An 18,708-nucleotide genomic window follows, 5' to 3' on the forward strand; every position below is an offset into this window, starting at 1 on the left:
TGTCCCCGACCCCAGCCCCCGCCCCACCACATGCACACAGTTTCCCTGCCCCTGAGTCATGGAGGCCAACCGAAGGGAAGCAGAAGGACCCAAGATGTGAAGTTCAAATACGAACAGGCAGCCCCAAGCACCCCTCCCCACCCCCCACCCCACGACCCATTTGTCTCCATTTGCCACTTGCCTCCCTTTCTTGGGGTCCCTGTGACCTGAAGGCACCCCAAGCTTTGGGAATTAAGAATAACAGCCCCTTTCACCCCCTCCCTATAATTCCTAGCCCATCCTCAGAGGGGAGCCCTGTTAACAGCTTGGCATCTACTCTGTGGATCCATTCTGTGCATTTAAAAAGCCTACATAGATATTATTTAGTTCTGCATGTGTAAGGTCTACTTTGCACAGATAGGACCATACCGTACATATGCTTCTCCGACTGGTCTGTCTTCTTTCAGGAGTGTATCTTTTCGTGTTTTTGTATATAGATCTATCATCACAGTTATTAACTGCTGCAGATTTTACCCTCAAAACAAAACAGAAAGGCTGAATCATCCATATGCCATAGCTTTTTTCTTAAGTACATAAATTAAGAAGTAAAGCCCCTGAATATGGTGCGTATCTCTTGTATCCTTTCCATAAGACAATCAAGACAACACTCTCTAGAAGGTACACATGCATGCAAACACGCACACGTGTTTTCTGTAAAGCAGAATCATACTGTTTGAGTTGCTCTGTAACTAGCTTTTCTATTTAGCAGCTGTCTTGGTGATTTCTCCAGATGAGCGCATCCTGAGGTTACTTGAGTCTGTTCCAGCTCTGAATATTACCCCATCGCATCGCTGTACTATAACATGCTCATCGCTCCCCTCCTGATGGACAGTTCAGTTAGTTCCAGGAATCTGCAGCCCTGGAACTAACTCCATACACGTCTGGGTGCCCTCTGTGAGGTCTGACGTCTGAGGGACTGGGGCCAGTTTGGTGGTGTCACGTGATCAGGTGAGGCATGTCAGACTTCCCTGATCGACTGTAAGCCCATGCAAGTGGGGACTGCCCTAGTTGGACTTGCTATGGAACCCTTTGTGCCTGGCACAGCCCTGGCACACAGTAATCCACATGTACGAGTACCTGTCCCCTCCAACATGGGGCTCTGGGTTTCCGTGCCCTGAAGGGGTAAAGCCATAGGGGGCAGAGTTAATGCTGAATAATGCACTCATTGTAGTATTGTCCACGCTCACCTGGTTGGCGTGGTCATTGGGATGGGAGATGCTCGCACAGCAGCGGCCTCAGCCCCTCTGTTCTGACTTCCTCGTCCGGTCTCAGCCTGTTTGCTCAGCTGCTCTGAGGACCTCAGTTCTGCTTTCCTGTCCATCCTCACGCACCTCCACCTGCCATTCACTCAGAAAATCAAACCAGGGACAGAAAAGGAAAGAGGCAAAGGCCACCTGCCCATCTGTCCACCAAGCTAGCAGGTAAGGAAGCACCCAGAACTAAACCAAGAAGAGATAATTCTGGGAAAATACATTAGCAAGAGTCTGGGATTTGGAGTCAGGCTGTCTGGATTTGCATCACTGCCCACGGGGCACGTTCCTTCATCTTCTCTGAGCCTCGGTTTTTTCATCTGTAAAATGGGGATAACAGGAACAGCTTTGCAGGGTTGTCGTGAGGTCTGCATAAGGCAGCAGGCCAGATCAAGTGCCTCCTCACTAAGCGCTGGTGGCAGGGAAGTGCTTTGCATGGGGTCTCACACTGCAGGAGCCTGTTGTTATCCTCCGGTCTGAGGGGGGTCAAGGTCTCACCCCCAGGGCCTGCTGAGCTCTCATCGACCTGGCTGCCCTCATTGATCTGGCTAGGGGCCCCTGGGGATCCCCTTCTGCATGAACAGGCCACTCTCTGCCCCTGAGCTGCTGCCCTTTGCCAAGTTCATGGTCTGGAGCAGCCAGCCAGCTGGGCCTCCTGCTAATGAGCCCCTCACCCTGCTCAGACCAGCTTCCCCTACCCACCATTGATCCCTGACCTTCCCACTCCTGCGTCTCTGTGGCCGCTGCCGCCCTTGCCTGCTCTGCGCTCTCCTTGTCCCTGATTGGCCTCAGCTGCAGCCCCTGAACCCCAGCTGCTCCCTCTCCCCCTCTGACAAGTGTGTTTCAGGGGCAGGGCTGTGGACAGATGGTTTGGGTTCAGATCTCAATTTGGCCCCTTCCTAGCTATTATGGACCAAATGTTTGTGCGCCCTCCTCGATCCATATGCTGAAGCCCTAGTCCCCGGTATGGCTGTATTTGGAGATGGGGCCTCTAAGGAAGTAATTAAGGTTAAATGAGGCTATAAGGTTGGGGTCCTTATCCAACGGGATCAGTGCCCTTCTGAGAAGAAACAACAGAGTCCTCATTCTCTCTGTGTGTCCACGCATGCACACAGAGGGGCACATACAAGACGGCAGCTGCCTGCAAGCCAAGGGAAGAGGCCTTAGAACGAAATTCAACTGGCCAGTACTTTGATCTTAGACTATCACCTCCAGAACTGTGAGAAATAAATTTCTGTTGGTTAAACCACCCAGTCCGAGCAGACAGACACTAACCTATGATCCTGGGCATGTTTCTTAACCTCCCTGTGCCTCAGTTTCCTCATATTTGAAGTGGAAATTGGAGTGCTGGCTCCATAGGGCTGCTGTGGGGACTCCATGTGTTGAGACTGTAAGCATGTGCAATAGAACTCAGCCTGTACAGGGTCCCACACCAGTGACTGTCACTCTGCTGTCCCTTGAACACACTCTGCACCTGGAATGACCTTCTCCCCTCCTTCTGGGACCCAAATCTTTTCCTCCCTGCTAGTCCATCACCGGGACCCCTTCCTGGCCCCTTGCCCTGTCCAGAACAACTCAAGGCCCTCCCATGGCCTGAAGGACCTAGAACTTTCCTCTTCCCAGATGGGTGTATTTTGTCTCTCCCAACACACAAAAGCCTGAGCTGTACCTCTGTGCCTCAGTTTACTCCCTTCCCAGGAAACCAAGTGTAGGACCAGGTGCATAGGAGATGCTGAAGAGCAACAATGCCTCCAACCCCACCATAAGAAATGTACCCCCGGGCTATTCATTCCACGTGCAAATACCCCTGTCATCAAGTCTGACTCTTGTGTGGGAACCTTCTGGCTTTGGCCCTGACACCTCTAATGACAATGATGCTGATGGACACTCCTGTGTTGATCTCTTGATGTGCGCTGCCTTATTGAACCTTGCCAGCATCCTTCAGAGGGCAGTCCTACAAAATCCCCACTTTACAGAGGAAGAAGGAACCATGGGTTCAGCAAGGTGAGGTGACTGGTGGGGAACAACAGAGCTGGCAAAGGGGGGCCAGTGAGGCTGACTCAAGTCCGCTCTCCACCTCCACACTCCACCTCACTGCCAAGGTGGCCTCTCTCCCAGGCAAGAGCACTGGCGAGGCATCTGCTTGGAGCACAGCCTAGAATCTTCTGAGAGCCTTGGCCCCATTGCATAGCTCTCTGCAGAAACGCTGTCTCCCAGCTACTTTTCAATATCCTCTCCTCAGCTTTCACCCACAAGTGGCATGAGAAGCTGCCTTGGGAAGTTCATTAGTGCATACACAGAGGGCTGCTAGGACACCAACCGCCCCATCACGGAGCACACCTTCCCACAGAGAGCTGGATTTCCCCTGGGCAACTGGTGGGCTTCCTCCTTTGAGACCAGCACTGATGTAACTGACCATATCTTCCTTTTTTGCCTTGGCTGCTGGGAAGCTCAAAGTCAAATTTGGAACCTAACTTGAGCAACTATCTTGCCCGTATGGGGTTATTCTTCTCTGTGAGCTTGACTGTCTATTTCTATTTCTTTTTTTTTTTTTTTTTTTTTTTAAGATTTAACTTATTTTTAAAGAGAGAGGAAAGGAGGGATAAAGAGAGGGAGAGAAACATTGATGTATGAGAGAAACATGGATAGGTTCCCTCTCGCCCGTGCCCCAACCTGGAACCGGGGCTGCAACCCAGGCATGTGCTCTGATGGGGAATCGAACCAATGATCTTTCACTTTGCAGGACGACACTCAACCAACTGAGCCACAGCCATCAGCGCTGTCTCTATTTCTATGTTTCTACTTCCTGATTCTCCATTTCGACCTTTCCTTCTTTCCTTCCTTCCTTCCTCATTATGAGCTAAGTCCCTGCCCTGGGAGCCTGCTCTAGACCAGGGGAGATAGACACAGGAAACATGCATATCATTATAATAAGAAAATCAGCTTTTTGTCCGACATCTTCTCAGGAAAAGGTGGTAGCAGCTGCTCCAGAACTTTCGCTATGCCGCCCAAGGACAAGAAGAAGAAGAAAGATGCTGGAATGTCAGCCAAGAAAGACAAAGACCCAGTGAACAAATCTGGGGGCAAGGCCAAAAAGAAGTGGTCCAAAGGCAAAGTTCAGGACAAACTCAATAACCTAGTCTTGTTTGACAAAGCAACATACGACAAACTCTGTAAAGAAGTTCCCAACTACAAGCTTATAACCCTGGCTGTTGTCTCTGAGCGACTGAAGATCCGCGGTTCCTTGGCCAGGGCAGCCCTTCAGGAGCTCCTTAGTAAAGGACTTATTAAACTAGTTTCAAAGCACAGAGCTCAAGTAATTTACACCAGAAACACCAAAGGTGGGGATGCCCCAGGTGTTGGTGAAGATGCATGAATAACAGGTCCCACAAGCTGTACATTTTGAAAAATAAAACTTTATTAAATCAAAAATAATAATAATAATAATAAGATAATCAGGATCCAGTGGCAGGAGCACATATGCCAGGGGCCTCACCCCAGTTTAGGAAGACTTTCCAAGGGCACAGCCCTGAAGCTGCGGTGTAGCAGGGTGTGAGTGGAAATCCACTGGTAAGGCACAAGATCAGAGGGTGGCAGCTGAGGGACCAGCTAGAGCCCTGCAGAGGGAAGGGGTTTGCACTAGAGGGACTGGAGGGGGGTGCTGGGGCCCAGAGCACACAGATCAGGGCACAGTGGCGCCAGGGAGGGAGGTCAAAGAAGTGTGCAGGGCCACCCTCACAGGGCCTTGCAGGTCTCAGTGACCGGCTTGTGGCTTATCTGGAGAACAGAGACAAAAATGATATCACTGTGTATAATCGGGTGTGTGCTTTTGTGATAAATAGAAACCCCCTGCTGAAATGAAGAACTCTGATGGGCAGAGCCATGCCAATAGGAACAAGCCTCCTAGGTTGTGTTCTTCCTGGGAGAGGCAGAGAGCTCGTCTCCTTTAGGGGATACTGAAGACTGTCCAGGTGTGGTGGAGGTCTGGGAGAAAGTCAGATGCTGAGAGGGGGTGGGAAGTGCGGGAGGCATTTCTGAAAAGGAAAAGACAGGCAGGAAAATTCTAGTGCTGATTCAGCGTATGGCCTTGAGGAAGTCCCATCACCGCTCTGGGTCTCAGTTTCCCTCTGTAGATGACAGCGGGGGCTCTACAAGGGCCTTGCCCAGTCAAAACTTGATGCCTCGATAGCAAAACTCAGAGCTGGTCAGATAGAGCGCCCCCACAGGAGGCCTCTTCGCCAAGTCCAAGATCAGGGTCCCCAGAGCGCTTCCACCACCATCCATCCCCCAGCCTCTGACCTGCCCTCCCCAGAAGTGAGGAATGGCGCCCGAGAGTCGTGGCTAAGCCATTAGGGCCTGGGCTCCATCACAGATTTAATGATGTCGTGTTGCTTTAAAAGCCAGGCTGCAAAACCTGCTCTCACACTCCCTGGAGAGAACCCTGCCTAGATCCCAGCAGGACCCTGGATGGGCAGCAGGGCCTGAGTCCCCCACCACTGCTGTGATTTAAGGTAAGAGTCTCTTCTGGGTCAAATACCTCCAGAGCCAGCCTCGCTGCCAGTGGGGAAGGCCGCCCTGGCATTTGAACTCAGTGTATTGAATCAAGGGGGCAAGGCATGGTCCTGGCTGCTGTGGCTCAGTGGATTGAGCATCGACCTGCAAGCCAAGTGTCGCTGGTTCGATTCCCAGTCTGTGCACATGACTAGGTTGCACGTCAGGTCCCCAGTTTGGGGCGTGAGTGAGAGGCAACCACACAGTGATGTTTCTCTCTCTCTCTCTTTCTCCTTTCCCCTCTCTCTAAAAATAAAATAAATAAACAAACAAACAAATAAATTTTTAAAAAGGGGGGGGCAAGGCAGTGGGAGGACGTGATGGAAGGAAGAAATCTTAGTTCTGGACCTGGCTCTGGCCGTAATTGGTATGTGACTTTGGGTAGGTCACTTCCCACTACTAAGCCTCAGTTTTCCCATCTGTGAAATGGCCCTCTGATAAGTAGCCATCATAGTGGGATTAGACATGAGAAGACATACTGGGAAGGGTAACAGGGAGGGGGAGCAGGGTAGGCAGGAAGAGCCGCCAGACCAGGAGTCAGGCCCCACACCTTGGCCCCGCTCAGGCATTGGGTAGGAGGGAAGTTGGCCTGGGTGCGAACATGGGGCTGGATCCTAAGAGGTGGCAGCCGGGCCCTCGGCCGCCATGCTCCCCATGGCAGGATCTCCTGGAGGACGACCGGGCAGCACGTCTCCAGAGCCATGACTGTGGGGTCCCAGTTCCCATGTCTCTGTGCCATGGACTACAGTTGAGCCATGTAAACTGGGAAGTGCTGTCCTCACATGAGGGAGTGTGCTGATTTTGTCACAAGAGCCATGGTAGACCCAGCCCAGGAAAGAGTCAGCGGTGAGGACTTGGGACAGGGCTGGGGAAGGGAGGTGGCCGCACCAGCAGCCCAGGAGAACTCCGGGCCAGGCCAAGCCTCACGCTGCCCCTCAGCCACACCATGGAGCCTGAGGTCAGACTGAGGCAGGCTGGGAAGGTCAGCGTAGAGAGCTGGATGAGGCTTCACTCTGCGGACATGAGCAAGCCATCGAAAGGCCAGAACAGCAGAGGGGCTGGTCGGGCTGGGCCTCAGGAAGGTTAACCTGGCTTTGGTTGACCTGACAGATCCAAGCTGGAGAGCCTGGGGCCTGGGGCCATAGGGGTGCAGTGACCAGACCTGGGGCTAGTGCTTCCCACCCCTGGGCTCCACGGACCAAAGGGTTTTTTCCAGCCTTGGCTTGCCTGTCTGGCCCTCCCTGGGAAAGGACTCTTACTTCTCCATTCCCCAGTGTGCTGGCCAGTATGTGGCAGGAGAGCAGCCCTCAGGCTGGCCTGCGGGACTCACCATAGTGGCCACACTCCCCCTGCCACACCCCAGCCCTGGTTCCCCTTCTCCAAGTCACGGCAGAGAGAAGGCCCAACTTCCAGAGTGTCCCTTCTCCTGAGCCTTTGCTCCCCAGCACACCAGGCAGCTCCTTGCTCCTTCCTCATCGTGGCCCCCACTTAGGGAGCCCGTGCGCCAGGGACCATGTTGAATGCTTCCCGAATTAGCTCACTGAATTTCTGTGGCCACCCTGTGAGTGATTTACTTTTATTTCTATTTTACAGATGAAGAAATTGAGGTTAGAGAGGTCACCCCCATGTCCACATCGGGTCAGCGGTAGAACAGAATTCAAATCCCTCTTTGGTCTAAAAGTTACTAGTAAAGAAAAAGTACAGTTATCCCTCAAACCTTAGCTGTCTTCATAGTTCTCAAGTGCATTTCATTCTTAGCCCCAGCTTGGGAAGGGTACTTTTCCCATTTTGCAGGTGAAAAACTGAGGCCAGATAAAAGCAATAGCCCAAAACTCACACAGGTGGTCTGGGTTGGGCAGGAGGGGAACAGAGGGGCTCCAGGCAGAGTCCTGGCTCCTGGCCCAGTGCCCCGCCAACTACTATGGAAGATGGGGTGCCACAACCCCAACCCCTCAGCTGCTGCAGCCCGAAGGGTGGGCGGAGCAGGACAAAAAAAAAAAACAAAAAAACCCGGAGGTTTTCCCTTGTGACAGGCCTCTGCCCTCTGCGTAGGGAGAGACCTGAGTCAGCCAGGCTGTTGAGGCAGGAGCTTCCCCAAGGGGTTCTGGGAGTCAAACAGGGAGGGGTCCTGAAGCCACCTTTTGAAGGTTCTTTAATAGCTTTTCTTTTAAAAAGCAAGTTTCCTGTGTAATTACAAAAATAACACATGCTGGTTGTAGCAGTATTCTCCTCGTGGCTAAGGTGGTTCTCCATCCACCCCCAGCCTCCCTCTGAGAAGCACTAGTCACAGGCTGCAACTGGGTCTGGAATCTTCCAGCCCTTTCAATACTTAGTGAGACGCGTGTAGTTTTGTTTTTTCTCATATAAAAAGGTCCCAGGCACACAGTGGAAAATCACATCTCTCAGTGAGTATACGCCCTCAGTGTGAAGCACACAGTAGCATTGTTTGCCCTCACTGTGTCACTGTGGGAAGGACTGCTGGATTGTCCCGCAGTGTGGGCTCCTCTAGATGGGCAATGACGTGCCTCGCTTCCGGTTGTGCTGCTCTTACAAGGAAAGTTCCCCTGAATTCCCCGATACACTTCACCACCCCCAGGCTGTTTCCAAAGGGAGAGGAGGAAGTCATGGCAGCTAAGACCACAGTCGGAGGAGCCAGCTCTGCCACTGAGTGGCTAAGTGGCCTTGGACAGGCCAGTCTCTCTGAGGCTCAGTTTGCTCATCTGGAAAATGGGGATAATAACAGTGCACATACCTCAGAGGGCCCTTGTCAGCATTCAGTGAGTTAATACGTATAAAGCACTTAATGTATTTTGTGCCTTTTTTAGCTTTACCAGATTTGGCTAAAGAGACCTGCACCTTGAGAGCCTTCTGCTCTTACAGCTCCTAGGACACTAGTGCCCCTCAGGACACTAGTACCCCCATTTAGGGTGGTCCCCTCCTTCAGGAAGTTAATCACTAGAATTGCATGCACATTCACATGCGTGCACATACACACACACACACACACACACACACACACGGTAGGCATCATGCCACAGTGGCAGTCAGGAGCCTTCCCAGCCATTCCCCGGGCAGAGCTGCAGAACCCTGTGTACTTCCAGACCTTGTATCCCACCAAGCCCCAGCCCCACGCAGGGCCACAGAACCACAGACTCCACCTTTCCTCTTCCAGGGCCATTTTCCATACTAACAAGCCTTCCCCCTCACCTTGGTGCAAAGGGAAGACCCACCACCCAGCCAGCGGTCGGGAGAATGACCTCCACGGCCAGCTCTGCCCCTCCCCGCTGAGAGACTTGGGCAGGGCCTGTAGCTGAGGACCAGGTTGAGCCAAGCCAGGGCCACAGGGACACCCACTCTCAGGTACCTTCCAGCGCCAGGTTGGGGCTAAATAATGGCAGCTTCCCAGAACTTCACATCAGGGACACCTTGCCTGCCTCACGCTAGTCCTGGCCCTGCTCAGTTTTCTTATCTGCAAAATGGGAATCCTAACTGCAGCCTAGAACCTCCAAGGCCAGCTCCAAGGAGCTGGTGAGAGACAGCTGTGTGGACAAAGCGGCTTTGCAAATGTTCAAGTTCTGGATTGGGGATGAGGGGCAAGGTGGGAGTGAAGCAGGGGACAGCTGTCCCAGGACGCAGGGACGGGATGCAGAGTGAGGACGCCTCAGGATGTGGGCACAGGAAATGACAATGATGGAGGGCAAGAAATCCACTTGGACGTTACTCCATACTTTGGAGAGTGCTCCCAGCCTGTATCTCTGGGGAGCCGCATTCTTTGGACATAAAGGTCCTGTAACAACCATAGTCCCCTGGTGAGGTAGCATGAGGTTTGAGACCAAAGGCAGAGAAGCCAGAGATATGTTAGTGCCCCAGCCCCAACATTCAGGGTAGCAGGGCAGAGAGTGGGGTGGGCAGAGGCTGGGTCGGGAGGTCAGGCCGTGTACTTCTCAGGGAGGCCTTTTCTTGCTCACGCTTCTCTGGTCCAGTTTTAGTTTACTAACTCTTCAAAAACAACCCAAGAACGTCAGTATTATCATTAGTTCCATTTTAAAGAGGAGGAAACAGATTCAGAGTGGGGAAGTGTCTTGCCCAAGGTCCTGGCTCAAGAACCTACCTGAATCTGGGCAGGTTGAAGACTTAGAGTTGATCTTCCAGGGAAACAGCTTGCGGTAGCCCAGCCTCCCCGCCCCCCACCCGCCCCCAAGAAACCTCCTGTGCAGATCCAGCCTCTCTGGAGTGCTGGGTGGCCACTGGGTGAGCCAGGCTGTAGGACTCTCTTCTCCCCCCTACACCTGCCCCTCAGCAGTGACAGCTGGGCCCAGCCCCATTAGCACCGTTTTCACTAACAGCTCTGAGCCTGGCGGTGGGGGTGGTGCTGATGGGCTCCCTGGGGACCCATTCCTCTTTGCTACTGACTCCACATTCCCCACCACAGAGGGGGTGCCCTTCCATGCTGAACCCTCAGTGAATCCCCGAGGCCCTGCTGGGGCAGCCAGGCTCCCACCTCAACACTGCCCTAATGGGCCTGGCCTGGGCACCTGGGGGTCAGCCCCAATATCACAATATCATCAATAATAATCAAAGCTACCTCCTACTGAAGGAAGGTTTCCCACATGCCCAGCAGCTCTGGGGCATCTCATGTGTGGTAATTTGTTTTACCCTCACAGCAATTCTGAAGAGATATTAACTGTACCCATTTGACAGCTTAGTAAATGGAGGCTCGTAGTCTCCCAGCAGCAGTTCTTACAGGGTTTACTGTGAGTAGTTTATTTGGGAGATGATTCCAGGAAACACTGGTAAGGAAGAGGGGTAATGAGACCAGGAAGGAAAGAAAGCCAGGAAGGGGTGAGCCATCAAGCAAACTGCCGCTGTGGACAACTGAAACGCATCCCCTTGGGGATTATCCGAAACTAAGGGTGAAGGAGCTGGGACATTTGTCCACTGACACCCTGGGGTTCAGTGTCTGAAGGCTGCGAAGGGCACTCACGCTCCAGCACTTACTTGCAGCCTGGCCTGTGAGTACCTGCCTCACACACAGTCAGGGGAAGCCCTTAGGTAGAGCCTTGGAGTTTGCAATAAGCAGCCCCCAAGGGGACACGCCAGGGATCTGCACTGTCTTCTTTACCAAGGCTCAGAGGTCGCACAGCTTGTCACTGGCAGAGTCAGGATTTGAACCCAGGTCTGTCTGATTCCCAATTTTAATCCCCGTGGTAGGAATGGAACCAGGACTAGGGGTTGGATCTGCCTTTTGTGGGCTCTGCTCCACGTTCTGTCAAGCCCAGGAAGCCTCGACCCTCTTCCAGGAAGATGCCAAGAGAGGCACCAGCAGGCTCCCGCAGGCTCCAGAATCCTTCCTTGTCCCCATCCTGGCTGCTGGGATATTGGGGAGCTTGGGTTCATTCAGGATCCTCTGGGACAAGAGGGTAAATGAATGAAGGAGTGAATGAATGGGTGCAGCAGGTCAGCAATGCCTCAGAGCAAATCCGCTTTGCAGCACCCCGCCTTTCACCTCCTCCCACAGTCCTATCCACCGAGCACAGAAAAAGATTCCCAGAGTCACTGCCTGCAGCCCACAGACAGCAAAAGTGTCATTTTTGCTTTGCATGTCACCATGCTTTTAAATTTTGTGAGCTCTGCCCACATTTAAAATTGTAAAACCTCACGTAAAAACCCAACTTTTCAGCTTCTCTTGAGAAAGCAGAAGCTCTGGCAAAACGTGGCGCACCTTCCTGCACAGTGCTGGCTGGCTGCCAGCGGCTGCCCTGCTGGGACATGGTGTGGGCTCTCCAATTTGTCACAGTCTCCAGCACCCCTTCTTCCCTCCATGACGCTGAAGCAATGCCAGTCGCCACTCTGCAGCTAGAACTGTCACCAACATGACCCCTGGAAGCATGGAAGTTTGAGAGGAAAATACATGACACTGGAAACCTGGAGCCCTGGGTTTTGACTTGCTGTGTGACCTTATGACCTCAAGCAAGTTCCACCCTTCTCTGTGCCTCAGTTGCTTTGTTTGTGAACTTAGGGGCAGAAAGGTGATCTAAGCACCCTTCTTGCCCACAATGTCCCAGAATTGACAGAAAGGCCTGGGGAGCCGACCAGACCTTCTCTGGCATAGGCCCATGTCCACATGCGGGACACATGTGTATCCAGGCTCTCGTGACGTGGGCTCCACTGGACATTTCCCCAGCACTGGGGATGCCCCTCAGACAGACAGCTTGCTGTTGCTGGCTCCATGAGCACGTCCAACAGGCAGGCAGCGAGCGGAAAAGCTGGGCACAGTCACGGCTTCCACGGGTCACTAGTGTCAGAGCAGCAGCTACAGCAGAAAGAAACTCACTCGCCACAGTAGAACTGTTAACACCCAGAGTTGGCTGGGACCTGCAGGAACTTATGGGGGGCGGGGTCCCCCAGGCCTTGCTCCTGCAGGTCAGCTCTAGAGAAGCCATCAGAAGGGAGAGCAGGGCCCAGGCCAGCACAAGTGGTGACTGTCCAGGGAGTAGATTCTGATTCTCAGGAAATTCATCTTGATTCCTTCATGCTCCTCTGTGCCTGGTACTGTGCTCTGAGTTCAACCGGTCACTTCCTAAGCATGAGCTTACATTATCATGGGCTCTGCCATTACTGCTGCCACTGCCGTTGATGCCTGCCCGAGGGACCTGGCAAGAGCCTATATCTGTGAGCCTCCTCCACCTTCTTCATGGAATTACCAACTTCTAGCTCAAGCTGTTGTGAAAATCAGAAAATAACAAATTTATATCAAGAGCTTTTGATGTGCCAAGCAGTTTGAGTGACGGTGCTCGCTCACCACGGCCACATGCCTCCAGCTCCTCAACACCCACAAGGGCACCCACACCCATTTCCACTCTCACTCACACCCACCCAGCCGCTCACACCTACAAGTGCACACCCGGCCTTCCTGGGCCTGTGGAGGCCCCAGCCCTGCCCCTCCTCCCCCCGCGCCTCCCGTCCCTGTGGCCAGCCGCCCTCCCAGCTTGCCCTGCGGCCAGCCTCATGGCGCCCAGTTGGGCTCCCTGAAGCCACAGCCTGCCCTGACTCCCACAGCCAAATCGAGTCAAAGACCAATTAATATGCTGATACCTGTGGCCAGCTGAAGTGATGTAGAGCTGATGATTTCTTTTTCCATTTTACTCCAACTGTGGTTTCATTTTTTTCCCAGCCCTCCTTTGGTCAGTGGTTTTAGGGGCACTAAAGTTCACTTTTGTGGGTAACCTGCACTGTTAGCTGTTGATTTAATTAACTCAGCCTTTCTCTTCCTTGACCAGAACAAGGCCAGCTGGGCAGCCAATGGCTGGAGGCGTCTGACGGGAGAAGCGTGTGGTCCTTGGCAGACACTCGCCAGCCGCTGGCTGTCATCAACAGCTCTGTGTTTGCTGAAGCACTTCAGAGCCACCATTTCATGAGGCGCAAAGGGGTTTTGCTATCATTAGACAGGTGGGGAAACTGAGGCTCAGAGATGTGAACCCAATTCCCTAGGGCCACAAACCTCACAACAAGCAGAGCTGGGCTTTCACGCCAAGTATTTCTCTTGCCAAAGCCCTTTGTTTTGGAGAGGCATTTATTCCCCTAAAAGGTGTCCCATGGAAGGAGAGGCAGGTGTGAGGCTAGAAGACACCTGGGGATGCTCAAGAAGAATGGGAGGAAGGGATTTTGAGGAAGATGCCAGCTGAAATCACACTCCTGAGGTTCTTCCTCATGATGGAGCAGACCAGAGTCTTTCGTCCTCTGAGAAGTCTCCAGATTCCTAGCATGAATCTCTCAGTGGCCAGGTGCGGGGAACATTCAGGCTTCAACCTTCAGTCCTCAAAGCCCTCCCTGCCCAGTGGGTGCCTTGGACAACAGAGGACCCTCGGGTGGGGCGGGGAGTGGTCAGGATGCAGCAGGAGGGAGCAAAGCACACATCTGAAGAGGCCTCAGGAATAGAGCTTACAACCAGGAAATGCACACCCAGCCGAGGCCAGGGAGGTGGAGGGAATGATGGGGAAACTCCACTTGGGGCAAGTCTTTCCCTCTCTGGTCCTCAGAGTGTATTTGGGGATGTTCTCAGTGAGCAGTGGCTCAGTCTGGGCAGTCAGTGTTTTAGGAAACTCTGGCTGCTGGACTAGAGAAGGAAGGGAAGGGAGGGCTCTGGGCTTGGAGACAGACCCTCATCTCTTCTCCCCTTCCCACTCCACCTCCTCCAGGAAGCTCCCCACCCCTCACCCACACCCATTCCCCAGCTCTCAGTTCAGAGCTCTGTGACTTTTTTTTTTTTTTTTTTTTTTTTGCCACCAGGGTGAATTGTCAATTGATTTGTTATTTATCCCACTGACAACAAAGAGAGTGAAAAGGTAATAATTCTGGGCCCTGGGGTAATTCAATTCCTGTAGCACCGTCAGCTGCATTAACTTACTTCCTGGATCTCAATTCAATTAGAGCAACATTCCCCAGCATTAATAAATCAATACTCATGCCATTTGGATATATTTTGAATGTCTTTCATTATACATTGCAGGTCGGGGATGGCTGTTGAATTGGAAGTTAATGGGACGGGACAGGGCAGGTGGGGCTGCCTGGGGAGAAGCGTCCACCGTGGGCTCTAATTGCCTCTGCTGCAGAAGAGGGCGCGTTAGTAAAACAGGCCTGGTTAACTGAGCGGGCCTGTCGGAGTCTCAGCGAGTGGCAGGTCCGTGGAGGTGGACAGAGGCACAGTGGTTGGATAGACTGTGTTCAGCCACTTGTGTCCTCGTTCATTCATTCGTCAACCCATCCCTCCCCTCCGTCTTCCTCCCATCTGTCCTCGCAGGCTCCTGCAATCCCCGCTCATCCCTGTCCAACCCTTCCTTTCATCTTCTTTCTATTCCTCTTCCCATCCTCCTCCTCTTTCCTCCCACACCTCCTTTGATCCCTCCTCCTCCTCCTCCTCCTCCCATCCTTTCTCTCATCCTTCCTCCAGGTCATCCTCTCATCCCTTCCCCTGTCTCTCATCCTTCCTCCTTTCTCCCCCTTTCTTCCAAGCGTCTCCCCATCCTTTCATCTTCCATCCATGCAGAACACTTTCCTCGGGGCCTGTCGGGCACTAGGCCCCATGCTGACCTCTGGGCTTACACAGTGAATATCATACACATTCTCCAATCTCAGAGTCGCCCATTCTAAACAAATAATGACAACGCCATGTTCAAGAGCCACAGCACAAGTGATTAGAACACTTCTGCCAGAAAAGCCAGAGCAGGGCTCTGCAGTGAGTCCATGGCAGGAAGCTCTGACTCTAGGCACTGGGGAAGGGGGACAGAAACCTGAGATACACTTTGAGGGTGAGAAGGTCTTGGCCAGGTGTCCTGAGAGAGATCAGGAACTGCAGGGAGCCTGAGGAAACTGGGGATGGCGCAGCAGCTCGCAACTGTGTGTATGAATCCAAAATCAGATGTCTTGTGAGTTCTGAGCCCCAGGTACATAAAATGTGGAGTTCCCAGGATCCTCCTCTGGGGAGTCTCATCCAGGAGGTCTGGGAAGGGGTCAGAAATCAGCAGCCACAGCAAAGCAGGTGCCTGCACAGTGGAGCTAGCTCGCATCTCAGGCGGGCTGTAATCACCTGTGTGGCTCAGCAAGTCCTCCTCTCTGTGCCTTCCTAGGTCTGTAATTGAATTTCTCTGATAATGTCCCTTGAAAGGGACAAGAGAGGTATTGCTTCTTCCATTTGACAAATGAGGAAACAGGATCAAACAGACAAGGACTAAGCCAGGTGGAGTCTCCACTGTCCCTGCATGGAGGTGCAGGACCTTTTTCTCTGCTGTCCCCCTGCTTGGATCCCTTTTCCAGGGTATCCAGATGTTGGCTCCTCCCCTTCTGTATTTGTTATCTATTGCTGCATAACAAATTATCCCCCAAATTTGGTAGGTTAAAACAACCAACATTTATTATCACTCAGGTTCTGTAGGTCAAGAATCCAGGGGTTCTGGGTCTGGCTCAGGCTCTTGGAGGTCAGGATGTCAACAGGGGCTGCACTCATCAGAAGGCTCGGCTGGGGCTGGAGGGCCCACTTCCCAGACAGTGCCCTCACGTGGCTGTTGGCAGCAGGCCTCAGCTTCCCACTGGATGTTGGCAGAACGGGTTATTCCTCACTAGGTGGGCCTCTTCGCAGAGCTGCTTGAGTGTCCTCATGACATGGCAGCTGCTGTCCCAGAGTAGGTGATCTGAGAGAGAGAGAGATTAAGCTGGAAACTGTAAGGTACTTTATAACCAACCCAGAAGTCATATGCCATCATTTCTAGTACATTTCACTTGTTCGAAGTAAGTCTCCAAGCCCAATCCACATGGAAAGGGAGGAAAATTAAACTCTATCTCTTGAAGGGAAGAATATCAAAGAATCTGTTAAAACCCCCATATGTCCTTTCAGGTCTCTCTCAAACGTCACCTTATCAGAGATGCTTTCCCTGGCACACCCGTCTGTAAGAACTCCTGGCCTCTCATCAATCCCTTGCCCCTCTTGTCTTGCTCTATATTTCTCCATGGCATTCTATCAGTTTTAACTATTAATTCCATTTATTGTCTGCCTCTCTCTCCCCACTAGGATAGGCTTCATGCAATCAGACATTTTGTCAGTGTTGATTCTCAGCTCATAGTAGGTACTTTAAAAATCACTGTCGAATACAAGGGTAAAGGTGGAACTGAGGGAAGAGAGAGCACTGCAGACCTACCTGGCCTTTTCTGCCTCTAGCATCTGACCCTGGCTGGACCCCATGGGACCTAGAACCTCATCTTGTGCCCAGATTAGGTCTGAGGTCAGGTTTCAGGTTGATCACGAACCTTCAGCATGACACTGGACATGGCCTTTGCCCCAGCTCAGCCTGTGTCTCCATCTGATAGGAGTGTGCTGGACTCCTTCTTCCACGTAACAAGTGTGTCCTAGGCACCCACTAGGTGTTTGAACACAGTGTTCATGGGTCCCTCCAGCTCCCATGTGCTCCTGTTCTGCTATGGACTGAATTGTGTCCCCACAAATACATATGTTGAAGCCCTTATACCTAAATATAATGGGGACTTCTGGGGGTAATTAGGGTTAGACTGAGTCATGAGTTTGGGGTCCTCATGATAAGATTAGTGGCTTTATAAGAAGAGGAAGAAAGATCTGTCTCTGTCTCTTTCTCTCTCTCTCTCTCTCTCTCTCTCTGCCATGTGAGAACACAGCAAGAAGGTGGCAGTCTATAAGCCAGGAAGAGGGCCCTCATCAGGAAACTAATTGGCTGGCACCTTGATCTTGGACTTCAGCCTCCAGAACTATGAGAAATAAACATCTGCTGTCGATGGAAGTTTGTTCCAGCAGCCCTAGCTCACTCATACAAATGCCGACGGCCCATTGTTGGAGTTCAGAGGGCCACAGTTCCATGGTAGGGAGGCATATTTAACAATCAGGATTCTCCTGGGAAGAGGTGGAGGGCCACTGAGGGCAGGCAGCCTGTAGGAGGAGGGTGTGGAGGACAAGTGCTTGCTCACCTCTGGTCCATAGCACATGCTATTCCTCCTGTCACTGGCCAGCTCCTCCTCGTGCTTTGGCTCTTGGCTTCTATGCCCCCTCCTCTGGGAAGCCCTCTGATGGTTCCCACAGTCCCCTGGGCATCCTGTATGAATGCACTGTCCACAGTGGGCTGTACTGGTTCTTTTGTCATGTCTTCCCACTCAGTGCTGGCCCCATTGGGGTGGCGTCACTCAGGGAGACAGGACTCAAATACCAAGGCCACAGCTCAACCACAAGGTCTGAGACCAACTGCAGAGGTCAGAGGCCTGGCCGCCTCCACTCCCCATGTCAGGCCTGGGCCAGACCAAGGCCTCTCAGGTCCTCAGCAGGCCCAGGGGAGAGAGGCTGGTCCAGAGAGGAGGTAGACATCAAGATCTGAGGCCCTGGGCCCTCCCCTTCTACTCTCTCTGCTGCCCTCTCCATGGCCACCACCTCACCCCCAGGTCTTTGGACAAAGACTAAGCAATGACCTCCTCAGGGAAGAATAAATGATCAGGACGACCTGGTCACTTTATGAAATGACATGACACAGGCTTTAACATTCATGGGTGGTGGTCAGAGACACTGGAACCATAGAAGAGGCAGATATTCTGTATCTGTCTATATTTCTCTCTCTGAGGCCCCTGCAGGGACAGCCCAGGACAGTGGGGAGCACATGAGCTTTGAAATAAAGTGTTCAAAATCAGGCTTCAAATGCTGGGTCCTTCTTGCGTGACCTTGGACAGCTCACCTCACTTCAAAGTCTTTCGTTTCTTCATTTGCAAAATGGGAGTTCATGGCGTGTCACCAAGGCTAGTAAGAGATGAAAAGAGAAGATACAAATCAAGAGCCCACTGTCCAGGGTGCTCAGCAAATGTTGGCCTCCTCCCACCATCCACTTTTTCTCACTTAAATTTTTTCTTACACCCCTCCCCCCACCTATGTCATTGACTAGCTATGTGTGACCCAATATAACACTTATACACTCTCTGGGCTTCATAGGGTTTGGGAGCTGGAGGAGTCATGAACCAAGTTTGCATGTAAAAACAAACTGAGGCCCAAGGTCAATGGCAAAGCTGAACTTTGGTCCCTATGAGGCCACAGCTGTGTGGTCAGAATCCCAGCTACGGGCTCACCCCTGGGTCCTCCCCTCCTCCCCCCTCACATTACCCAGCTACGAGACCCTGAGAAAGTCCCTTCTCCTCTCTGGGCCTGATTTGTCCATCAGAATTAAATGGGTTGAGCCAGAAGTTCTCTGAAGTTTCTGTTTCTGTTTTTGCCAGTTCTGGGATTCTGACTTGGATCAGTAGGATCGCAGCTTTGGCCACCTCTGAAGTCATCAGGTGACTCTTGAAGAAGTCAAGTGGCTCTAGCTCCTCG

The 18,708-nt window shown here is 52.4% G+C and overlaps 1 long non-coding RNA gene and 1 pseudogene across 3 annotated transcripts in view; one reads left to right on the forward strand and one right to left on the reverse strand.

The window, feature by feature from the left end:
• The first annotated feature begins 4,275 nt into the window (after window positions 1–4,275).
• LOC150014371 (small ribosomal subunit protein eS25 pseudogene) lies at window positions 4,276–4,698 on the forward strand (annotated as a pseudogene).
• A 10,138-nt stretch (window positions 4,699–14,836) lies between these two features.
• The window catches only part of LOC150014372 (uncharacterized), a 54,936-nt gene continuing 51,064 nt past the window's right edge, over window positions 14,837–18,708 (reverse strand). For all 3 annotated transcript variants that reach the window (XR_016509927.1, XR_016509925.1, XR_016509926.1), the window contains exons 4-5: window positions 18,080–18,141; window positions 14,837–16,027 (exon numbers count right to left, since the gene is read on the reverse strand). This is a non-coding gene — a long non-coding RNA (uncharacterized LOC150014372). The remainder of the gene's footprint in view (window positions 16,028–18,079; window positions 18,142–18,708) is intronic.

This window comes from Furipterus horrens, unplaced genomic scaffold, assembly GCF_987537825.1.
Source record: "Furipterus horrens unplaced genomic scaffold, mFurHor1.1.pri manual_scaffold_3, whole genome shotgun sequence".
In the NCBI taxonomy this organism is placed as follows: Eukaryota; Metazoa; Chordata; class Mammalia; order Chiroptera; family Furipteridae; genus Furipterus; species Furipterus horrens.